Source organism: Mesoplodon bidens (genome assembly GCF_964165515.1).
Source record: "Mesoplodon bidens genome assembly, chromosome: 12".
NCBI classification, from domain to species: domain Eukaryota; kingdom Metazoa; phylum Chordata; class Mammalia; order Artiodactyla; family Ziphiidae; genus Mesoplodon; species Mesoplodon bidens.
Window position 1 is genome coordinate 65292607 of NC_138168.1, and position 22733 is coordinate 65315339.

The window sequence follows — 22733 nt, forward strand, 5'->3', positions numbered from 1 at the left end:
CTGCTGAAGAAATCTAACTGGGAGCCTAGCCCTTAACCTCCGCTTGGGAAGAAGACAGTACCTGGCAGCTGTCACTGTGTGCGGCACATGGATGATATTCAATAAATGTTAATTCTGCATTTCCTTTTTCCTCAGAGAGCTATGAATCAGAGCTGAGGCTTAACAGTCAGAAAATCTAGCTTCTAGTGGCTTGGTAAGTCACTTTTATTTCCTTACCAGTATAATAATGACACTGGACTGGATAAACCTGAAATGCTTCTCCTTAAGCGAAATGAATCTGTACTCTCTATGAATGCTTGCTCCAAACAGAAAGTAGGACAGAACATTTTTGTCCTAAAATTTTATGAAAATTTTGCGTTTGCCTCCATAATCTGAGTTTCTTTTAAAAATAGATATTAAATTGTGTACTAGCCAAACCTCTACCACACACATACTGACCCACGCGCACCTCAACCCATCCTGAAGCTCCTGTTTGACCCTTTACTCCAGGGACACCTCACTCATGGTTGCACATTCCCAAGGGCGTCTTAAAATCAACTCTCAACTTGGTTTGAAAAGCAGAGTTTTTTGTTGATTTCTTCAAGCCTCTGTACCTGTACCATCCTACTAATTTGTGCGACGTGAAAGCATATGACACAGAAGCTCTCCCACACCTGACATGAGTCCCTAAAATTCATCTACAATGGAAGAAATTATTCTCATTAAAACAATCTATGCACTTTTGACATCTTGCCAACTTGGCAGATAATGCTGAATTTTCTGCAAATTGAAAAGTGGTGATGGTGATGTAGTTGGTCATGATGGTACTGATAAAATATAACCCTGTTTCCGTATGGGATGGTTTCTTTTATAAGAAAAAGATAAAATATGGACCAGATTTGGAAACCATTAGACCAGCAAGAACATGTAGAGGGGAAGAATGGCAAATTCACAGGCGAAACTAAGGACTATTTTCCTCTTACTCACTTTCTGGTCATTTGCCTACATCTAAAACCCAATTAATATTTAAGGGAGAATGAGTTTTGTTCAAGCCATTTGCAGAAGTAAAAACAAAAGTTGATTTGAGTACTAAACCAATATTTTGCAGAATTTTAGAGTAATATTTAAAATAAGTTGTTATAATTTATGGGATATACATAGAAGCATAACATTTTAAAAAACAAACCATTAAAAACCACTGTTAATTTTGGACGGCACAATAGCCAGTAGGGTTGAAAGATTTAGCATTCCAGTAATAAGAGTTTGGAATTCCAAAACACAGAAAAATTGTCATTTTTATTGTTTTGCTTAGTTTGGTTTTATTCCAGGAAATTAGGAGACAGTGGGCTAGACAGTATAGATGACAAGTCATGATGTGAATGCTTCCTATGAGACAGGAAATGCTTTCAGACCCTGCACATGACCCCCGACAAAGTCTGATCTTTGTTTTCAGTACATCCCTTTGCTTCTTTTTACTTAATCTATGTACTGTGTCCAGATGAGACAGAGAGAAAACTGCAATTATAGGATAATATGCCTGCTAAAGAAATTGCTCTTATGGCACCGAGGAATAAGTGAACACACTTCCCACTGATTTATGAAGATATACTTGATATAAATGGAGTGACTGGCTATAGTAGCCTTTCTAAGGATTTCATCATAAACTTTTTCAGTTCCCAAATGCTAGTGGTTTCAAACACACACACACACACACACACACGTGTGTGTGTATATATATACACACACACATATATGATTGGTTTTCAAGTGATTTCAGATTTTTTAAAAAGGAATCACTAAACATCAGTTTTAACAATGAGTACATGTTGAATTTGTGTTTCTGAGCTATTACTATTTTGGTCATGCAGACTTTGGGAATTAATAACCCAGAATATTTCCTTTATCATTTTGACACTGATTCATGCTGTCTTTGAATCTGCCCACCTGGAAGTGTCATGACAATTTTTCCTTAGAAAACTGGAGTTGGCTTCAGTTCAACTCTGATTCCATCCATTGTCCGAAAGGCATGCTCTTATTGCTGCAAAAAAGAAAATATATATATATATATATAATGCATTTTAAAATTATTAAATAATGCTAACTGAAACATGTAAATTTACAGTAACATTAGTACAAAGTTATGGTAAAAATCTTTCCTCCTGTAAGTACTTCTGATGAAATTATAGCAATATTATTTCAAGCTGAACCAGAAAACTGCAATAGAATATGTTTCAGCCCATTTGCTATACAACAAGTCTTTATTGCTAAAATCCCATTTTTCTTTAGTATCATTTTTAAGGCATGTATCTGGCCATCGTGTGAGGGGGTGGAATGAGAGCCGTCAGCATTTGAAAAGGGAATTGAGGTGTTGGAAGGGCCATGCTCTTTCCGAAGGCTTTAAAGAAGGACCTTTCCTCACCTCTTCCAGCTTTTAGTAGCCCCACGTGTCCCTTGGCTTGTAGCAGCGTAACTCCAATCTCTGCCTCTGTCTTTACATCACCATCTTCTCCATGTTTCTGTGTCTTCACGTAGTGTTCTCTGTCTGTATGTCTTTCCCTTTTCTTAGAAAAGAGTCTTTTTGGACTAAGTGCCCACCCTACTTCACATGACCTCATCTTAACTAATTACATCTGCAGCAATTGTATTCCAGATAAGGTCATTCTGAGGTGTTGGGGGTTAGGATGTCAACACGTATTTTGGGGGGCCTGGGGGTACAGTTCAACCCATAACACCTGCCTTAGCAGGTGTTCTAGATGCCAGGATTACAACATGAATATCACAAAGTTCATGCTCTCCAAGTGCAAGGAAACTGACATTAAACAAAACCCAAGAATATCAGTTAGTTATAAGGGCTACATGGACAATTATATAATAGGGCACCTACTTAGACTGGATGATCAGAAAGATCGTTGTAGGGTGACCTTTAAGCTGAGATCCCAAGACAAGACAGAGGTAGCCAGGCAAAGATAGAGAAAGAGGATTCCAGGCAAAGGAAACCAAGGGTTCCAGGGGAGAAGAGCAGTGCTTCTCGCACTGCTCACAGCAAAGTTTGTCAGCAGAAAGGATTTCCTTTCTTTCCATGAATTTATGTATGACTTCACAAATTATTTACTTGAGTTTGAGCTTCTAGTAGGTAATTTTCTGTGAAGTTATGGACAGGTGGAATAGCAACCTAAGAAACGGAACTTTTTGTCTTCTAAAATACAGTATTCATCTTTAGTCTGAAGATGGCATATTGTTTTATGGACTAGGAGGCTATTCTTATTGTTTGACAGCTACATCCCAGATATAACTGAAATATCATTGCAAAACCTGATAAGTCCTACTCATATCTCCTTACAAGATATCAAATCTGATTTGCACTGATGCATTCATAAAAGATATTAGTATCACTTATAAGAGAAGCATCCTCAAATTTATCTTTCCGTTAGTTTGAAAAAATGGAGAAATAGTCATTTTGGTGTAATACAGCTATTTTTCATAGAAGCCACATTTTTCTAAGAACCTTTTTAAATTCTATAGTATAGGATAGAGTGGTCTAAAGCTGGGCTCTAAATTGTTTCACCTCAAGGAAAATTGAAAACATTGTATGATAAGGAAAACCTGCAGAGAAGATTTAAAGGCTAAAGTCTTTTGCACGTTTTCTATGTCAGATTTGGGTTTGCATTTTTAATACCGTTAGGAAGATTCACATAAAAATGGGGCACATTGTTTCATCTCTGTTGTTTGCAGACATAAGCATATTTTACTCACTGAATTATTAACTTTTCCAAAAACCTGTCAGTTTTTAGAAAAAGACCAAGAACTTGTAAAATAACACGTCAGAAACTGTGATTTGGAGAGAGAACAAATGTATCCAACTCCCAGAATAACCTCAGAATTGACCCAACTGAGTCTTAAATAGAAGCTTTCTAAGAATATGGTTGCTTCACATTAACTTTCTATGAATTTTCTCAAACAAATTTACTAGGGCCAATGTTGCTCTTAAGATACTCAAAATTTAAAACTGCTCATCTTTTCATCCATTTTGGGGGGGAAAATATCTAACAAATCCTTAAAAATTAATCAACTTTGCAATACCCTTCCTATGAATAAACATTTCAAGAAATTTATAGGAGAGCTGCTCTTTTCTATTGAGTTATGTATTTTAAATAATTGCATTAGAAGAAAGACATTAGGAGATTCAACACAAGGTTAATTCTGCTCTATCCCTTTGGGTTCTTCTAGATTAGTCTAAACAAAGTAGACCAGCATTCATTCATTGATGGGATGCAAAAGTCAGTCATCTCTCTCCCCATCCTGCCCCACCTCCATCTATGGTTCCTAGATGCATTAGACTTAGTCATGGGGCATCTGGTGTCCTGGTCCAGGGGACAGGCACCATGAAGACTGCAGCTACTAAGCGTGATCTACCAGGGCAGCCAGAAAGGAGGTCAGTTCTTATTCAGTTGGGTTTTCTGTTGCTTCTTAAAGCACACAATGATGATTTTCAGAGGTCTGAGTGAAATGCTGGTTCCCTGGAAGAGTTAACAAATGAGCTATGAATATTTTATTAATACTAGCTCATCAAATAATGAACAGAGGCCGGTAGATTCAAAACTCACATATAAATAACTGTTCAGAGTCCATTGTTTGTAGTTGCTGAGAATTAAGATCTACTCTATAGTCTCTATAAATATAATTTCAGAGATAGGAAGGTGGGAATCCAGAATATAGAGAAGGCTTTGAACTTCCTTTGACTAAGCCAGATGTAGGAAGCTATCACTTGTCTACTTTTCACATCACAATCAAAAAGAGACCGTCTTCCTTTGGTAATGGAAGTGCATTACAAGAACATGTACCAGAGTCTGTTGGCTTTTTGCTTGGTATTCCTGTTCCTTTTGTACTTCTCAAGTTTTGCACATCAGTAAGTAAGTGAAGACAGTACGTGTAGAAAGAAAAACTTGTCCTTGAGGTAGTTTGCAGCTTCAAGGAACAGAACAAGTGTCAGCCTATGAAAGAAAAGAGCAACTCACTCAGTGTCAAAACAAATGAAATCTGCTGTCTTAGGGGGAACAACTTTCTGGTACAGGTGAAGGAGCACTTTCTCTGCATGAGAACCGCATCATCTTGGCAAGCTGTTTGAGTGAACCAGACTGCGGTGGGGAGTTTTTTCCCCAAACCTTTCATTACGCCACCCTGACTTGCTACCAAAAGTTGCCTGGGCTTGTCGATACTAGTGAGTTCTGTGCATCAGTAGGGACTGAGAAATATTAAAAAAGAAGAAACTTTTCATTACGCCACCTTTCATTACGCCACCCTGACTTGCTACCAAAAGTTGCCTGGGCTTGTCGATACTAGTGAGTTCTGTGCATCAGTAGGGACTGAGAAATATAAAAAAAGAAGAAACTTCACAGATGTGGGTTATTTCAGAAAAGTGGAGAAGAGAAGGAAGGAGACTGTAAATCTTAGGGAAAATATTAATATTATGATTCAGATACACCTGAGGTTTCCATATGCTTTGCAGATTCAATTTATGTGGTGAAGCGCACATCTTCTTTCTTTGTTTACTCTTCCAGATTCTCCTCTTGATCCTCCTCCAACTTGGGAATTTCTTCTGCTGGATTTTAAAGCTGTGATTTTAAAGCAGTCTGCTCTGGCCTAGGCAGATTTGTTTGATCATGATGGTTCCCTAGGCAAAGACTAGACAAAGCAGCGTAGCAAACAAGATGCTTCTAGAATAAGCAACTCCCCAAAATTTGTTTGTTCAAGTTCCCCGAATAGTTATCTTTTTATTGCATTTGAGATAGAAATTCTCATAGCTATAGTTCAGAGAAAGCGAAACACAGTAAAAGTTATCATTCCCATCATAATCCAAGTGAGTCAGTTGCAGACACAAGAGGCGGGGGAGTAGGGGGGAGAGGGCTGTGCTTTACATAGGCATTCTGAAATCTAAGACCTTTTCATCGGTGAAGGGGCTGACAGACTACAGCCCCCGAGTCAAACCCAGCCCAATTCTAGAAGCTAAGAAGAGCTTTTACATTTTTAAAGTGTTGTAGAAGCAGTAGCAGCAGCAATAGAAACCTTATATATCCTCAAAGCCCTAAAATATTTATTATCTGACCCTTTACAGAAAAGTTTGCTGACCCCTCATGTGAGCCTACAATTCCCTAGAGCTTTAAGTGTTTCTTCGGGTTCCTGTAAGTAACCACTGATGAGAAGAAAGAGGGTGTGGAGGATTTTGTGGGAGGTGTTAGAAAAGGGCCTGGAGAAGAACTATGCACCCGGTATCTGCATTCCTTTGGGCAGAACTCAATCACGTGCCTACAGCTACCTGCAAAGGAGGACAGGAAATACAGTCCAGCTCCTTGCCAAGGAGGAAAATAAATCTGGTTGGTGAAAATGCCAGTGTTACAAGGCACACAAGATTAACTGCTCGAAAAATTAAATAGGCAGTTGTTGAAAAGTTCAGGAAAAGGCTAGAGCACTTCAGACTGAGGTTATGAGGTTATCATGGTGGTTTCCCAGAAGAGGTCAAACTGTGATGGCCAATCATCAAGAGGGTGGGAAGTGTAGGTACCTGGAATGAGATCATCAAAGCACAAGGGTGGAAAATGTAAGGCTTGCATAGGGAATCATATTTCACAAGGAAAGAAGCTTCACAGGGAAGTTCTAGGAAATACTCTTTAGAAAGACTGGGTTCCACTGGTAAAAGGCCTTGAGTGTCAGGCCATGGCAGGCAGTATATATGGAGGCCGACTTTTAAAAATCATCCAACCAGTGATTTTTTTTCCTAATTTTTAATGTATTTGTTTATTTTTGCTCTATGGCTGCATTGTCTACGAGTCTGGAAACCTGCATCTTGAGTTTCTTCACAGATTTCTCTAGGTGAAGACTACCTTCAGAAGATAGGAGTGTTAGGATTTCAAGAAGCAAAATGAAATGATAAAAATTGATCCATCTCTTTTTTAAAAAGTCAAATTTGTAAATTATACATTTATAAGAGAATATGATAACATTTATGATCAGTTTAAAGAAGAATAATAAAATGAACACTCAGGCATGCACCATCAACATAAGTAGAACAGAATATTGTCCATATTTGGGACACCCCCCTTACACCCCCACCCATGCCTCCTTGATCACATCTCCCTCTCTCTATTGCCCCCTTCCAAGAAACAATAATTCTGCATTTTATATAGTTGCATTATATAATTGCATTTATAATTATAACAATAATTCTGCATTATATAGTTGCATTTTATATAGTCTGCATTATATATAGTTGTTCCTTGCTATTCTTTATAGTTTTACCACTTACATATGGATCTCTATAAATACATTATTTAATTTTACCTAATTTTGACCTTTGTACAGATGGAATCATATTAAACATATTCTTCTGTGACTTGTTTTTCTTAATATTACACTTCTAAGATTCATGCAAGGTTCTACTGTATGTTATCCATTCTACTCTAGATGGTCATTCCTGTTTCTTTTTAAATTGGAGAAAAATCTACCTCTTCCAAAGAAGACATTAAAATGAATACTAACAAAACAGAACAAAATAAAACAAAAACCAGGAAATAAGATGCTAGTGAAGGATGCATTGCTCTTTGTTTGTAGAATATTTGAAAAGTCCAGTGTATCTCTCCTTGGGACTCCTTATTCTTACAGGAGTATAAAGTTTGGCTTACCATGTTTTAACTTGATTTGCTGTGACATTTATCTGTACTCTTTTTGGTGGTTTGTTTTTTCGAAGCACCAGTTCCTGAATGTGATCGAAAGGCTGTGGCTACTTTAGAGGCTGCCCCTGTCCCCTGGTCTTCACGCTGCCAGTTAAGAACATTCAAGGCACTTTTGTGCTACCAGGTCTCAGATTCTACTTCAGGACATTTTTTGCATGGGTCTTTTTGAGAGAATTTCCTTGCAAACCTCAGGCCCTTGACAACACGTGACTTGGCTTTTATAATCCAGTTCTTCCAGATATAATGTAAGTCTGACAGTGATAATTTCATGTTAGTCATCTTCATTGTTAGACTTTTGTGCTTGAGTCTATGAATGATTCAATTTCATACATGAAATAAACCCTGTCTCCTTCACATCTTGAGGCTCGCTCAGAGAACGCTTCTCAGCTCCAGTTGATACATCTATTTACCCATCCACCCCGGAAAGCTTGGAAATCCTGAATCGGAACCCAGGGAATGTCTACGTACTGTCCCATAAGAGAATCTCAGCTGCTCAGTTCTCACTATCTAATGGAGTTTTCAAGAATATAAACAACGACCTAATCTCTTCCCACAGAAAGAGACAAGAAAATCTTTCTGAGGGGTGGGACATTTTACTTCTCAAACGTTTCTTTAAGTTTCTTTTCCTTTTGGCTTTATGTTTCACAGTCAGGTCTCAATTCTGAATAATTAGCATACGTTTGCCTCATGAGAACAACCTGAGTTGCAAAAACTCATTTTTAAGCTTCTCTGCTTAAAGCAATCAGGTCCATAAATTATACATCTGTTACCTGATATGCATTTTCTAATAGACAGTCTAAAACCATCCCACGTGAATATTCATTTTCACATTAAAGGTAGAAAAAGCCTGGAAGCCTAATTTTCTGTTTTGTTTTGTTTTGTTTTCCTTTCCTTTTGCCAAGAGGCAGATACTCTTCTTTTGAAAACCCTATTTATTCCTGATGGGAAGTTTTATTTCTATCTTCAGATACATTATTTTAGATGTGTATAATCAGTTCAGCAAACTGCTTCTTAAAGTAATAAATAAATATCAAATTAAACTTGCAGTTAGAGTTTACTAAAAATATAGGTTGCTATAATTTTGTTGGTAGAAGTACAGAAGTAGAAATGATTAATGATGATTACTAATTACACAGCTGCATTCAGAGAACACAAGTCTATAGAACCATGGATTTAAAATTAAATAAGGGCTTCATCCTAGGAAAACCCATTGTAGACAGTGTCTAAATGTAGCTCATTTCTAGTCTGTACTTTATCACCCCCATCACCTGCCATCACTTCGCTTAACAAAGAAAACCAGAAAAATAAAGCCCTAGAATGACCATCTCATTCTTCTTTCCTTGTTGTTTTGTTGACTGTTAATTTGTGTTTAAAAAACACCATCAATGTGAGAAATTACCAGGTATTAATAATAGTGAAGAGGCAATTCTGACTTCTTTCTTTCCTAAATTTTGGATAATCTGTCCTGGAATTTCATATTAAAAATGGCTGGGACTTCCCTGGTAGCACAGTGGTTAAGAATCTGTCTGCCAATGCAGAGGGCACGGGTTGGATCTCTAGCCTGGGATCGATCCCTGCCCTCTCCTGAGTGACGCAGAGCCAACTGCAGAGCTGGAGAGAAATGAGCCTGACAGATCCTCCTGCGACCCCCCAGCCTGGTGCCTCCTGTCAGAGCGAGCCAGCCAGGGGCAGAGATGGATGCAGTGAGCATCAGGTCGAATGCAGGATCAGAGCTGCTGACACACTGGCCTCTCGCCTTTGACAGCCCCTCAAACTGCTGGGGCTCCATAAAGGAAATAGACATGTGGAAACAGAGATGACAAAAGGCTTTTCCCTCCAACTGCTCAGCTTGTGGTACTGGATTTTGGAGGATTAAAAAACAAACAAACAAACAAACAAAAATATTGCTTATCTTCTCTGGGCTTATCAAGTGTTTTGTCTCATTTTTATAAAATATAGCCTTAGCCTAAGAGCCTTGTTTGCATGAGGGTGTGTCCTGTACATAGGTGGAAATTTTCCATAATTCTTTCGATTCTGTTTTATGTCCTTCCCTCCTTTGTTCAGTGGTTCAGAGTCTCTCTTGTGATCCTAATATGCTCTAATCCTAGGGATTAACTTTGAGATTTTAAAGCTTCAAGGACCAAAATGGTGGGGAAAAAAGAAATCAGAGCTCTTTGGGGAATAGGGTCAAACGTTTGCCAAATGTCTGTATGAAGAGCAGATATGACTCTTTTCTTACTTTTCTTACTTCAACCATCCAATTATATTTTTAAATGGTTATTCAGCCAATACTATGTCAAAGGCACCATATGCCCATTTCTTTTAATCCTTCAATTCAGCAAATTAACTGAGGTGACCAATTTCATCACTAAAATGGTCACATTGGTTGTGCACTTATGTCTCTTTTCCACTTGTGGTTTTTCCCAATTCCTGTGTCTGAGGCAGGTGTTGACAATTGTTACTGTGTGATGGGAATATTTAGAAACACCAGCACAGTTGGGTGGACAAATGTCTTCATCAGGAAGTCATGAATTGGCTTGTGATAAGGAAAGGTCGATTTGAAAACCATCTTCCCCTTGGTCTCATTTGGACTTTCTCTTTCTTTTGTTGCTCTCTGTTGAGAATTCTGCCCTTTAAGTCTCTGCAAAGCCTGTCTTGCTGGCACTCTCCTACATACACATGCCTTCCTTGTAATCATCTTACCACTTTCTAAGAGAAAGTTGTAGATTCATATGGTAAGAAACAACAGTTGGTGTGAGCTCTCTCTTAGACAATAGACTTCAGAAACAAAAGAAAAAGATTCTACATGCCAAGATGCACAAGCAATCAGTTCTGAAATCACACTGGTCTTTCACCAGCACCAGGATGAGCTGCATCCCAGGCAGCCTGGTGAGCAAATTCTGAGGCTTTCTTTTCATTACAAGGCAAAAGTCCATCGCACTGCCATTGGCCTGCAGCACACTTTTTAACTTAAAAGCAAATTCTTATTCTTTGAAGATTAAACATTAAAAAAAAAAAAAACACCCTTAAACCTCAACAAATTTCAGTCTCTCTGGAAAAGCAGTTGATAAATACACTCAAACTGTGAATATATTTTCACACTGTTAAGCATTTACTTATTAAAAAATAATATATGTTTCTGGACAGAGCTCTCTTTTGAAAATCTCCCCAGGGTCAGATCACGTACATATAGTCTGTGGAATCAAGGCCTTGTAGGTAAGAGAAATTATTTTTGTCATATGAATTCCTCAGGAAAGAAGATCATGCCAGGATAGCTATCTACTTTTTTTTTAAATTTAGATTCTCCACCCTATAATAATCTACTATAAATTGTATTTCTGGTAGCTTGGTAATGTGTCAACTTTGTGAGGATGAACTACATTTCCCAAATTTCTGTTCCTGTATGTTTCAAGTGCAGGTGGGCTATAAGAAAGCTGCTGTGGGAGATGCAGAAGGAGGAAGGGAAACAGCAGCCCTATTCTCGCTCATCCACACTGTTGCTTACCTGCTGGCTGTGGCCAGACTTACAACTGTCTCATCATCCCTGGATCCTCCTTCAGCTTCTCTGATTCCTGCACCAGGTGAGCAGAAAGGAGCACCTGCTCTCCACACAGTGGTAAGACATTTGCTTGCCAGAAGGTAGGGAATAAATCCCATTAAAAATCAGGGACCTGCAACCCCAGTGAAATGTCTAGGTGTCCAGTCTGTGGCATGTTAAGGTGTCCTTTCTGACCCCTTTACTGAGTGACCCCATAACCTACGAGTGTGAGCAGAGGCCCAGAACAAGAGCAAGATCTATAAGAAGCCCAGACCACCACTGGTTGTTACCAAACGCAAATTCATGTGCCCAAGGCACAGTGAGGCCAAATAAACGTGGGAGTTTGGAGCAAAGAAAGGTTTATTGCAGGGCCATGCAAAGAGGCGCGGTGGTTCATGCCTCCCAAGACCCTGAACTCCCCGAAGGGTTTCAGCAAAACATTTTTAAAGGCCAGGTGAGGGCGGGGGGTGGTCGCAACATATATGATCAGTTTGTGCACAATTCTCTGATTGGTTGATGTTGAGTAACAGGGCAGTGTCACAGGGGTTCACATTATCAATCCTTAGGCCCTAGGAGGTCTAGGGGTTTATGGTCATCAAGTAGTTAATTTCTTCCATTTGGTGGTGGTTTTAGCATCTGTGAAACAACTCAGGAAGTGTGCATCACATACTATTATCTAGATACTTCAGAGAGAAGCTACAGCAGAGGACGGGTCTGTCCCAGGAAGGCCCCATAGCGTCCTGATCAGTTACACTCGGAGTATCTAATCCAGAAGATCCAATGGTGCTTGAAATGTCACTGTCAGATAGGGATGCTATTTAGAGCCTCTTTCAGATTCCAATAGGTGGCTCACAGTGCAAATCCTTAGGATTTTAGAATACAGTCCTCCTCTGTGGATAACTATTCTTCTTTTAAGAAATAGCTTACATTTTGCTACTGGGTCTTAGTAGAAACTGAATGCTTGGCCATGGGTCACTAAGGCACTGTGCGACCTGAGCTGTCTAATGGTAGGGACAATGGTCCCTGAAGGATTTCCCACTGAAGGACAGTGGTAAAGGGAAATCCTCCCAGTGCCAGAATTTTGAGCACTGCCCCTGGTTGTCCATTTTGCTTGGAAGGAGAGATGTCCAGAAGTACAAGTCTACACTGATTTATGGGCCATGGCTAATACTTGGCTGGAAGGTCAAAAGAATTGGAAGAAATGTGATTGAAAAATTGGTGTCAGAGAGATCTGGACACAAAGTAGCTTGACAGATTTCTCCAAACAGACATGGTATGTGAAGATATTTGTGTTCTATGTGAATGCTCAGCAAAGGGTGAACTCAACAGAGAAATATTTTAAAAATCAGATGAAGAACATGAGCCATTCTGTGGACATCAGTCAGCCTCTTTCTCCAGCAACTGTTGTCATTGCCCAAATGGCTCATGAGTAAAGTGACCATGGTGGCAGAGAAGAAAGTTATGCGAGGGCACAGCAGCATAGATGTCTACTTACCAGGGACCACCTGACTATGACTGCTGCAGAGAGTCCAATCTGCTAATAGCAGAGGTCAACAGTTAGCCCCTCTCATGGCACCATTCCCAGCTACTAACTAGCCAACCTGTTGGCAGGCTGATTACATTAGATCAGATCTTCCCTCATAGAAGGGGTGGTGCTTTGTTCTTACTGGAATAGGCACTGACGCTAGATACAGATTTGTCCTCCCTGCTCACAATGCTTCTGCCCAAACCACCACCAAAACCATATACAGAATGACTTATTCACTACCATGGTATTTCACAAAGTATCACTTCTGACCAAGAAACTTATTTCACAGCAAATGAGGTACAGCAATTGCCTCATGCAGCTCACTGGTCTTATCATGTTCCCCATCATCCTGAAGCAGCTGGCTCGATAGAATAATGGAATGGCCCTTTGAAGACTCAGTTATGGTCAGCTGTCCAGGATGCAAATATGTTCTAAATCATCATCCAATATTTGTTTTTGTTTCTCCCACAGCCAGTATTCATGGGCCTGGGAACAAGGGGTGATGATGAGAAAGGCTCCTTCCACTATTGTCCCTGGTGATCCACTAAACTGTTGCTTCCAGTCCCTATGATGTTAGAATATGCTTGTCTAGGGTTCCAAAGGGAGGAGTGCTTCTACCAGGGCACACAATGATGACTCTGTTGAACTGGAGTGCCCCTTGACTCATGCCATTGAATCAAGAGGCACAGAAGGGAGTGATTGAACCTGCGCTGCTTCTACACAAAGAGGTAAAGGGGAGTGTCTCCAATGTTAAAGATCCTCTAGGTTGCCTCTCAGTATTCCCATACTCTGTGATTAAGCTACATCAACTCAATGAACAGGACTCCTAACGACCCAGACCCTTCAGGACTGAAGACTTGGTTCACCCCACCAGGCAAAGATCCACAACTAGCTGAAGTGTTTGCTGAAGATGAAGGGAATATGGAATAGGTAGTGGAAGGAAGTAGTTATAAATACCAGCTATGACCACACAACCAGTTGCAGATATAAGTACTGAAATAGTTATGAGTATTTCTTCCTTACTATGATACGACCCTGTATATGTATGAATAATTATATACAGTTTATATACATATATGCATATAAATATATTTATATATATATATATTTACCCAAATATTTTTGTATTTGTCCTCTTTCTCATGCCCTTATCTAATGTAAGATGTGTTAATAGTAGTAGACTTAATATCTCAGTATATAAATTATAGGATAGCAGAGAGGAAATGTGAATTAGCAAGGAGCACACTAAAATCAAACATCACCCAAAGTCCAAAAAAAAATTTTGGATCCTCTTCTGGGGAAAGGTTAATGTGTTTGAGTTGTACTTGGGATAGATGCATCATGTTAGGTAGAGACATGGCTGTGTTATTATCTTTATTTGGAGAGTAAGTATGATGTAAAGAAATGTGTTCAAGTGCAAGTTGTCAAGAACTAACTTTGTAATGAGTGAACTTGAGGAGGCTGAACTAGATTTCCCAGAATCTCTCTCTTGTATATTTCTGGTTAGAGTGGGCAGAGGGACATTCTTGTGAAAAATTTGGAGGGTGTGTGAGGCTGCAGCCATTTCATACCTCGTACAGTTGCCTTTTCTCTGCTGTCTCACCTCCTACCAGAGACAGTAGTTGGGCCTGTCACTGCTCTGCCTTCCCTGGATCCTCCTCCAGCTCCTCCAATTCCTCGGCCAGGTGTGTGTGTTTAGCTCTGTGATGAAGGGCCCTGCTTCTGCAGGACATTCATGCAATCAAGGTCAGAGACATTAAGAACTGATACAAGTTTCAATCTCTCCCTTTGAGCTACAGCTTGTGCCTCTGGATTCCAACTTGTTCTAAAATAGGCTCTTCCCCATGTTACATGCACCTTCTTTTCCTGACAGCGTTTCCTTGGACTTCAAGCTCCAACATCAGATGTGAAGACAACAACCTTACAGACATGAATTAACCACACATAACAATTACATCGGGTCAAATCCCTGTAACTATATTATATAAGTATCCCCTAATGTTTCTGCTTCTGTAATTGAACCCTGACTAACACAGTATTTTGGTTGAATTTTAAAAGGTTACATTCTTTAAAAAAAAAAAACTCATTTTTTAAGGGATAATTGACATACAATAAAATGCACATATTTAAATTGTACAATTTGATAAGTTTTGACACTTGCATACACCCATGAAACCATCATTATAATCAAGAGAGTGAAAATACTCATCAGCCTCAAAAATCTATTTCATCCTCTTTCTAACCTCCCCCCACACCTCACTGCTTCTCCCTCCCCACCTCTTCAGACAACCGCTGATGTGCTTTCTCCTATTCTAGATTAGTTTGCATTTCCTAGAGTTTTATTTTATTTTTTAGTTCATTTTTTGTTTTTTGTGTTTGGCCATACTGCACGGCTTTTGGGATCTTAGTTCCCCAACCAGGTTCTGAACCCAGGCCCTGGCAGTGAAAGTGCCAAGTCCTAACCACTGGACTGCCAAGGAATTCCCTCTAGAGTTTTATATACATGGAATCATACAGTAATGCTCTTTTTTGTCTCTCTTATTTCACTCAACATAATTATGTTGAGATTCATCTCTGTTGTTATGTGTTCATTCTAAAATAGTTGAATCTAAAAGGTTAAGTTCTCTTTTTTTTAAATCTAAGTATAATTGGTTTATAACGTTGTGTTAATTTCAAGTGTACAGCAACGTATTTCAGTTAGACATCTATCTATCTATCTATCTATCTGTCTATCTGTCTATCTATCTATTCTTTTTCAGATTCTTTTCCCTTATAGGTTATTACAAAATAAAAGGTTAAATTCTTAATGAACAACATTTTGTTTAAATATAGGTCAAACACAAGCATTTAGATGCAGCATGACTGGGCATAATTCAGAGAAACAGGAGGCCAGGCAATCAGAGGTGATACATTGGGAGCACTTCCTGATGGCAGGAAGACCTAGAGATGGGAGGAGCATGAGCTTCTTTGGAAAGAGCTTTGAAAGGCTGGACTCTGTGTAAAACAGAAATCTTGACCAGTGGAATAGGGCTGGACTGCGCCATCTCCAAAGTTTATCTAGGAGACTAGGGAGGGACCAGACACCAACCACTGAATTTTGAATGTGGCACCTTCAGAGAAAAACATGGAATGATATCAGCCTGAATACAGATGAGTCACTCTTGTTCTTACCTTGCTTCAGCACCATCAACATATGAATTCAGCAGCCACAAAGGGTTCCTTAAAGCCTCCAAATATGAGTCATAGAAAGCAACATAATGTAGTGGACATTTGACTGAAAAGCAGGAGAACTGGATTTTAACCCAGATCTGGCACCTGTTAGCTGTGGGACTATGAATAAATCAGATTCTGTTTCTGAGTCTCATTTCCTCAACTGTAAACTGAAGGAGCTGGATTATGTGATCTTGAAAATCTCTTCAGTCTATGCATCTAAGAGTGGGATAATAAAGGCCTAGAGAAGGAACAGGTGTTGTCATGCCAAGAACCACGTAGACAACCGGAGTCAAATCCCCATGTGTAACTCTAGGCACTACAGCAGAGCCAGCCATCCACCCGTCCATTCACCCATCCATCCATTCATCCATCCATCCATCCCTCCCTCCATCCATCCATCCATCTATTCATCCATTCAGTAAATATTTAGTCAATACCAATATGTACAAGACATTGTGCTCAACAGTGGAGACAAGAAGATGAATGTGACCCAACGCCTTTCTTCAAGAGGCTCACAGTTCACTAAGAGAAAACAAATTACAACATTTGATAATTTTAATAAATGCATTAAGAACAAAGATGGTGTTTTGGTAATATTTTGATTTTCAGAACCTTATACAGAGTAAGAGGAAGATAATTTTTGTTATTGAAATAACTGAATATGAGTACATTTAGGGCAAAGAGCACTTCAGAAAGTACTACATGGAGATACAGGAGGGAGAGATTAAAAATGTTAATCTCAAGCATTGTCCCTTTAGGAAACTCATGGTCACCCTTTTTCCTTGGCATATCATACCATATCATATCATATCTAGTTATATATTTCTTATATGTACTAATTACTCAGCAAGCCTTTAGAAAGGAAGAGAAAAGAGAAAAAAATTCTAATCCTACTCTCCATATAGCTAAACAAGTAGCCATTAATTTTCGCTATTAGAAGAGGCCGAAACTGGGAAGCCACAAACTTTCTAAGCAAAGGATACATCATCTAGAATTGGCCAAATTTAATTAATCCAATATTATTAACTTACACTTTTAAATATAAAGGCAATAATTTTAAACCTGAGGTTCATCCTCATAAAAAAATGTTTTTGAGGTTTATGTGATAAACGCTAATGTATTTACTTATTAGCATCTAAATTTTCCAGAGATGACTTTAAATCAATATATTTCTGTTTTCAAAAAAAATCTCCTTTATTCTTTTCAATTTTATCAGAATGAGACAGCTTTAGGTGAGTTGATTAAAAGAGAAGAAACAGCTTATACCAACAGAGAAACTCTGACCATCATTTTTATTTTTTGTTCTTAACATATACAGTTGAAGATAGTAGTAAACACAAAGCATAAGCCTATTTTAATAGTTTAACCTTAAATGCTTAGCTATTCAACAGACCTGGGTGAAGTCTGTTCCTCTCTCTGACTTCCCCAAAGCCAGCAAGCTGGGTCATGTGGCTGGCTGATCTCCCAACACCACCTACCTCCATTCCATGAGATGCCGTCAGATCCCACCCAAAGGAGCCAGTCGTCCCCATGAAACAATGAGCAATTCTTACAAGACACAAGTGGAGCTCTGTTACTGTGGCACAGGAAGACTTGATAAGATCTCCCAACCACAGCATTCTTTTGTGTCAGCAGACGCAAGTGGGATGTTCCTTCTGCAGCTCATACGGCGCAAGAGGAAGCAGGCTTTGAAACACAATGTTCATTGAAATTGGCTTTCATCTAAGGAATCCCGTGGTGGCTCCTGCTTCACGATGTGCATTCTGTCTGCAGCTGAGCTCTCCTGATGCATTTCCGCTGTTTGTTCTGCGGGGGAAGGCAGCACCTTTATGAGACTCACTCTTACTAGGTAAAGGGCATCACATTGTGCTAGGCAAAGCATACTGTGTCAGGATGTCTCCAGTGAGTCTGGAGCCTAGAAGGAACATTAAAAATAAAATTTAGAAAAACAGTCAAAGCCTCCGCCATCCTGGCTCACTGGTCAAGCACTAGCTCTGTCAGGGGAGGAACATAAAGCTGCCCGGATGACTCTTGGGCAGCACATGTATGCTTGGTGACTTTTGGAGCAGGAAGTATTTGCTGCTTTAGTTATTGCAGTGAGCACAATGCCACAGGCCACAAATAGTGGTACTTAACTATGGTCTGAGTGCTGTGGACACTCAGAGAACCTGCCCAGTAGCATGTTGTTCTCCATTATTCATTGTGGGGTGATTCTGGCTCTCAAAAGACAAAAACGGGGAGGAAGAAGTAATCCATAGTGTCAAATCATAAGTAAGAAGTTTCGCCATCTTATTGTCCTAAGTTACTAACAATTCATCTTCTTTTCAGAGAAAAACATTCTGGATTAATAAAGAGTCTCTCCGATTAAGAAGAGGTCTAGGGGCTTCCCTGGTGGCGCAGTGGTTGAGAATCTGCCTGCTAATGCAGGGGACACGGGTTCGAGCCCTGGTCTGGGAGGATCCCACATGCCACGGAGCGGCTGGGCCCGTGAGCCACGACTACTGAGCCTGCACGTCTGGAGCCTGTGCTCCACAACAAGAGAGGCCGCCATAGTGAGAGGCCCGTGCACCGCGATGAAGAGTGGCCCCCGCTTGCCACAACTAGAGAAAACCCTCACACAGAAACGAAGACGCAACACAGCAAAAATAAAAACAAATTAATTAATAAACTCCTACCCCCAACATCTTAAAAAAAATTAAAAAAAAAAAAAGAAGCAGAGGTCTAAATCAATACATGGAGAAATAAGCCAATATTGTTTAGTCCATTCTTCCTTCTTTCTAGACACATCCTCCCATATATCACTGACCTTCCTTCTCTGCTCCACTCCACCTAGACTAACCAACTTATAATGCAAAGTAAGCTAAACAATTAACTCTCAATATGGATAGAAGAGTGGACATGATACTTTTCCACTTCCATGGCACTTAACTCTGCATATATATATTTTTTCCCATCGACTCTCAAAATAAGCTGGAGAAGTTAGGCAGGCATTGCCTATTTCAGCGATAGTGGGAATCGGCAGAGAGACAGAAAAGGCTCAGAGACCCTTAAATCTCATAAAGAACTGGCAAGCAGTACATGAAGGAAAACTCATGTGTGGGATTCCTGGCCCAGGCCCTGTTCATCAGATTGGGTCCCCTAGACATGTGGACAGGTGATCAGTCTTCAATCTGACCCTCAAGCCTGGCTTTCATCACCACCAGAGGGCTAAAGTCCTACATATGTCTCTGTGTTTATGTGAAGGTAGATGTGACAGATATACAAGGAGATACTGATACTGGAAAACTTGAAAAACCTGTAAGTTATTTCGTGGAATCCAGTGTACTTATTCTAGTCTAAAAAGAACAGACGTCAATTTTGTAAGTGGTGCAGGACACAAGAAAATGACAACCCATGCAGTTAACTTTCCCAGGAAGGAAAGAATTGAAAGAGTCCCAAGAAATCAAAATTCTAGCTAAACCCCATGAGAAGGACCCACAACTGCTCTCTAAATGGCTAATCTTTAGCTGAGCTAACAACAGAACTCAGTTTTTTGCATAAATTTATTTATTTCTCTCTTTCTGGCTGTGCTTGGTCTTCGTTGCTGCGCGAGGGTTTTCTCTAGTTGCGGCGAACAGGGCTACTCTTCGTTGTGGCGTGCGGGCTTCTCATTGTGGTGGCTTCTGTTGCTGCGGAGCATGGGCTCTAGGCGCACGAGCTTCAGTAGTTGTAGCACGCAGGCTCAGTAGTTGTGGTGCATGGGCTTAGTTGCTCCATGGCATGTGGGATCTTCCCGGACTAGGGGTCAAACCCACGTCCCTTGCATTGGCAGGTGGATTCTTAGCCACTGCACCACCAGAGAAGTCCCCAGAACTCTTGAATACCTGAAAATTTTGTGGAGTATTCTCTGGGATATTCTTGGGAAAGGATTTGCCTGAATCTAGGTATAGTAAAAGTTTCTGGTGACCTTTCCCCTACATCTGACTTGAAGAGCTCATTCCTGATTGCAGTGGTCTTCTGGAAAAGAAAATTTATGCTAACGGTTGTCTTTGGGTAGAAAGCACACATGAAACTATCACTTCCTCAATCATCCTTTTCCCTCAACCCTGGTTAAAAGAATAAAATAAAATGAAATGACAAAATAAAATGGATAACTACACTGATGGGTATAAAATTGATGACTAATAAGGACCTGCTGTATAAAAAAATAAATTTAAAAAAATGGATAACTAGTGATCAAAACTTTGTAAAAGGGATTCCTGCATTGAGTAGGATATTCTGGGGTTCTTCCTAATTTTAAGATTTTATAGCTGTAAAAATCCTAGGAGAATAATGCTGGTGCATATAATTCCTATACGTTTATCAGTGTTCTTTGGGTTAGGACCACATAAATAATATCCAGAAGATATATAACATGGTAGATTAGAGCACATGTAATTCAGTTTATTTTATTTATTTATTTCTTCAAGGTTTTTTTTTTTTTTTTTTTTTTTTTCAGTATGCAGGCCTCTCACTGTTGTGGCCTCTCCCGTTGCGGAGCACAGGCTCCGGATGTGCAGGCTCAGCAGCCATGGCTCACGGGCCCAGCCGCTCCACGGCATGTGGGATCCTCCTGGACCGGGGCACGAACCCATGTTTCCTGCATCGGCAGACGGACTCTCAACTACTGCGCCACCAGGGAAGCCCTTCTTCAAGTTTTTTGAAATATAATTGACATACAGCACTATATAAGTTAAGGTGTACAGCATAATAATTTGGCCTACATACATCATGAAATGATAACCATAATAAGTTTAGTGAACATCCGTCATCTCATATAGACACAGAATTAAAGAAATGGAAAAATATATTTTTCCTTGTAATGAGAACTGGTAGGATTTACTCTCTCAACAACTTTCATATAGAACATACAGCAGTGTTCATTATATTTATCATGCTGTACATTATATTCCTAGTACTTATTTATCTTATAACTGGAAGTTTTTAACTTTTGACTACCTTCATCCAATTCCTCCTGCCCCTATCCCCTGCCTCTGGTTACCACAAATCTGATATTTTTTTAAAATGAGTTTGTCTGTTTGTTTGTTTTTGAAATATAATTGATCTTCAACACTATGTTAGTTCCTGGTACACAACATAGTGATTCATCAGTTCATTTTAATTCAGGCAAAAAATATGTGCTAAATACCTGCTGTGTGCCCAGGACTCTAAAACTTTTAGAAAATAAAAAGATAAATCTCTGCTCTCAAGGACTTCACAGTGGGGTCCAAAGGCAATCATATAAACAGATGATTTTGGTATAATATAGCATGTGCTGAGTGGAGTGATACCCAGGTTAGCATGGGCCTTAACTGGGGCCCTAACTCACCTTACTAAGGAATAGGAAATTCTTCTAAAGGAGGTAATGCCTGAGATGACACTCAAGGCTTGAAAAGTAATTATCTAGGTGAAGAAGATAGGGAAGGAAATTCTAAATAGAAGGACTAATATGAGAAAAGTAAGGGGACCTGATACACTAGGCACATTTGAAAGACTATCATAACTTGGTATTTCTGGATTGTCGACAATAAGGCAGAAATGAGGCAGGGTACATCTGTAGGGGCCAGGTATGAAGACTGTTCTGAGATTTTAAAGTTTCTGTTAGGATATGGATAAGAGAAATCAGAAGACGATTTAGTTCTTAGCACTTTCTGATACTAAGACTCCAGGAATTAGACAGTGTGAGGTTTGGGATCAAAGCAACTGAAAAGGCAAGACTAGAGCCTATGCTAAGATCAAAAAATTTACTTTAAGGTTATGAAAGGCAACTAGAATTGAAGGCAGGGTTAAAACATTACTGACATCTTAGTCAGTTGGTTATGATCTCTTAGGAGAACTTTAAAGAGCATTAGCAACGTGACTCATTTTTTTTCTTCCTTAGAAACCAACAAGGCATCTACAAAGGCCTAGGTCCTGACTGCAGTTCTTTGCACCTAAGAATAAATGAGAAAGAAATTGGAACACAAACAAAAAGGAGAAAGGAGAGGATCAAACTCTGCAGGATACATACAGCATATTTTTAGTGACCTCAAATTATGAGATTAAAAATGGAATGAAAAGGAAATGGTTTTGAAGGTAGATGATTGAATACAGCCTCTTGAACTTGCCCTATGGGAAGCAATGAAAGCAAAGGTGACTTAAGTTTGTGTGTGTTTAGAAAGTCAGAAACGAGGAATATTGAGAACACTCTTTGGTTGGGAAACTGATAGAAACTACTACTATTAAAATAATTTCAGAATAAGGCAAGAAAGACCTTCATTAAAACAATAAAGTCCACAGGGCCTCAGGAGAGAAGAGGTTTGAGGGATTCCTCAGTGCCTCACCTCCCCTTCCATTCCTCCCAAACCCCATCTCTTAATGACTTAGCAAAATCAGGAAGAGGCAGCTCTGGAGCAACCAGGGCCAGCTATATAATTTGCAGGCCCAGAATGAAATGAAAATGCAGAACCCCTTATTCAAAAAGCAGAAAACAATGTACTATCAGAAATATTAGATATAAAGCTTTTTCCTTTCTTCCACAGTCTTTCTCTTGATTTATGGTGTTTTATTAATTTTTAATTTAATGTCATTATAGAGAAAAGATAAAATTTTAAATTCTTATCATGAATTTTACCATTCATCTTTATGTTGTGCATGCCAGTCTTAAAAACAAATATAAAAGCACTTAACTCATCAAAATCATCAAAATTACATAATATGTATTTTGTAGCTCATACATGAATATATATTT

At 39.3% G+C, this 22733-nt stretch overlaps 1 long non-coding RNA gene across 1 annotated transcript in view; it reads right to left on the bottom strand.

The window, feature by feature from the left end:
* Positions 1–17844, bottom strand: part of LOC308625971 — a 31115-nt gene extending 13271 nt beyond the window's left edge. Inside the window, exon 1 of the long non-coding RNA XR_014017175.1 lies at positions 17464–17844. This is a non-coding gene — a long non-coding RNA (uncharacterized lncRNA). The remainder of the gene's footprint in view (positions 1–17463) is intronic.
* Between the last annotated feature and the right edge of the window lie 4889 nt (positions 17845–22733).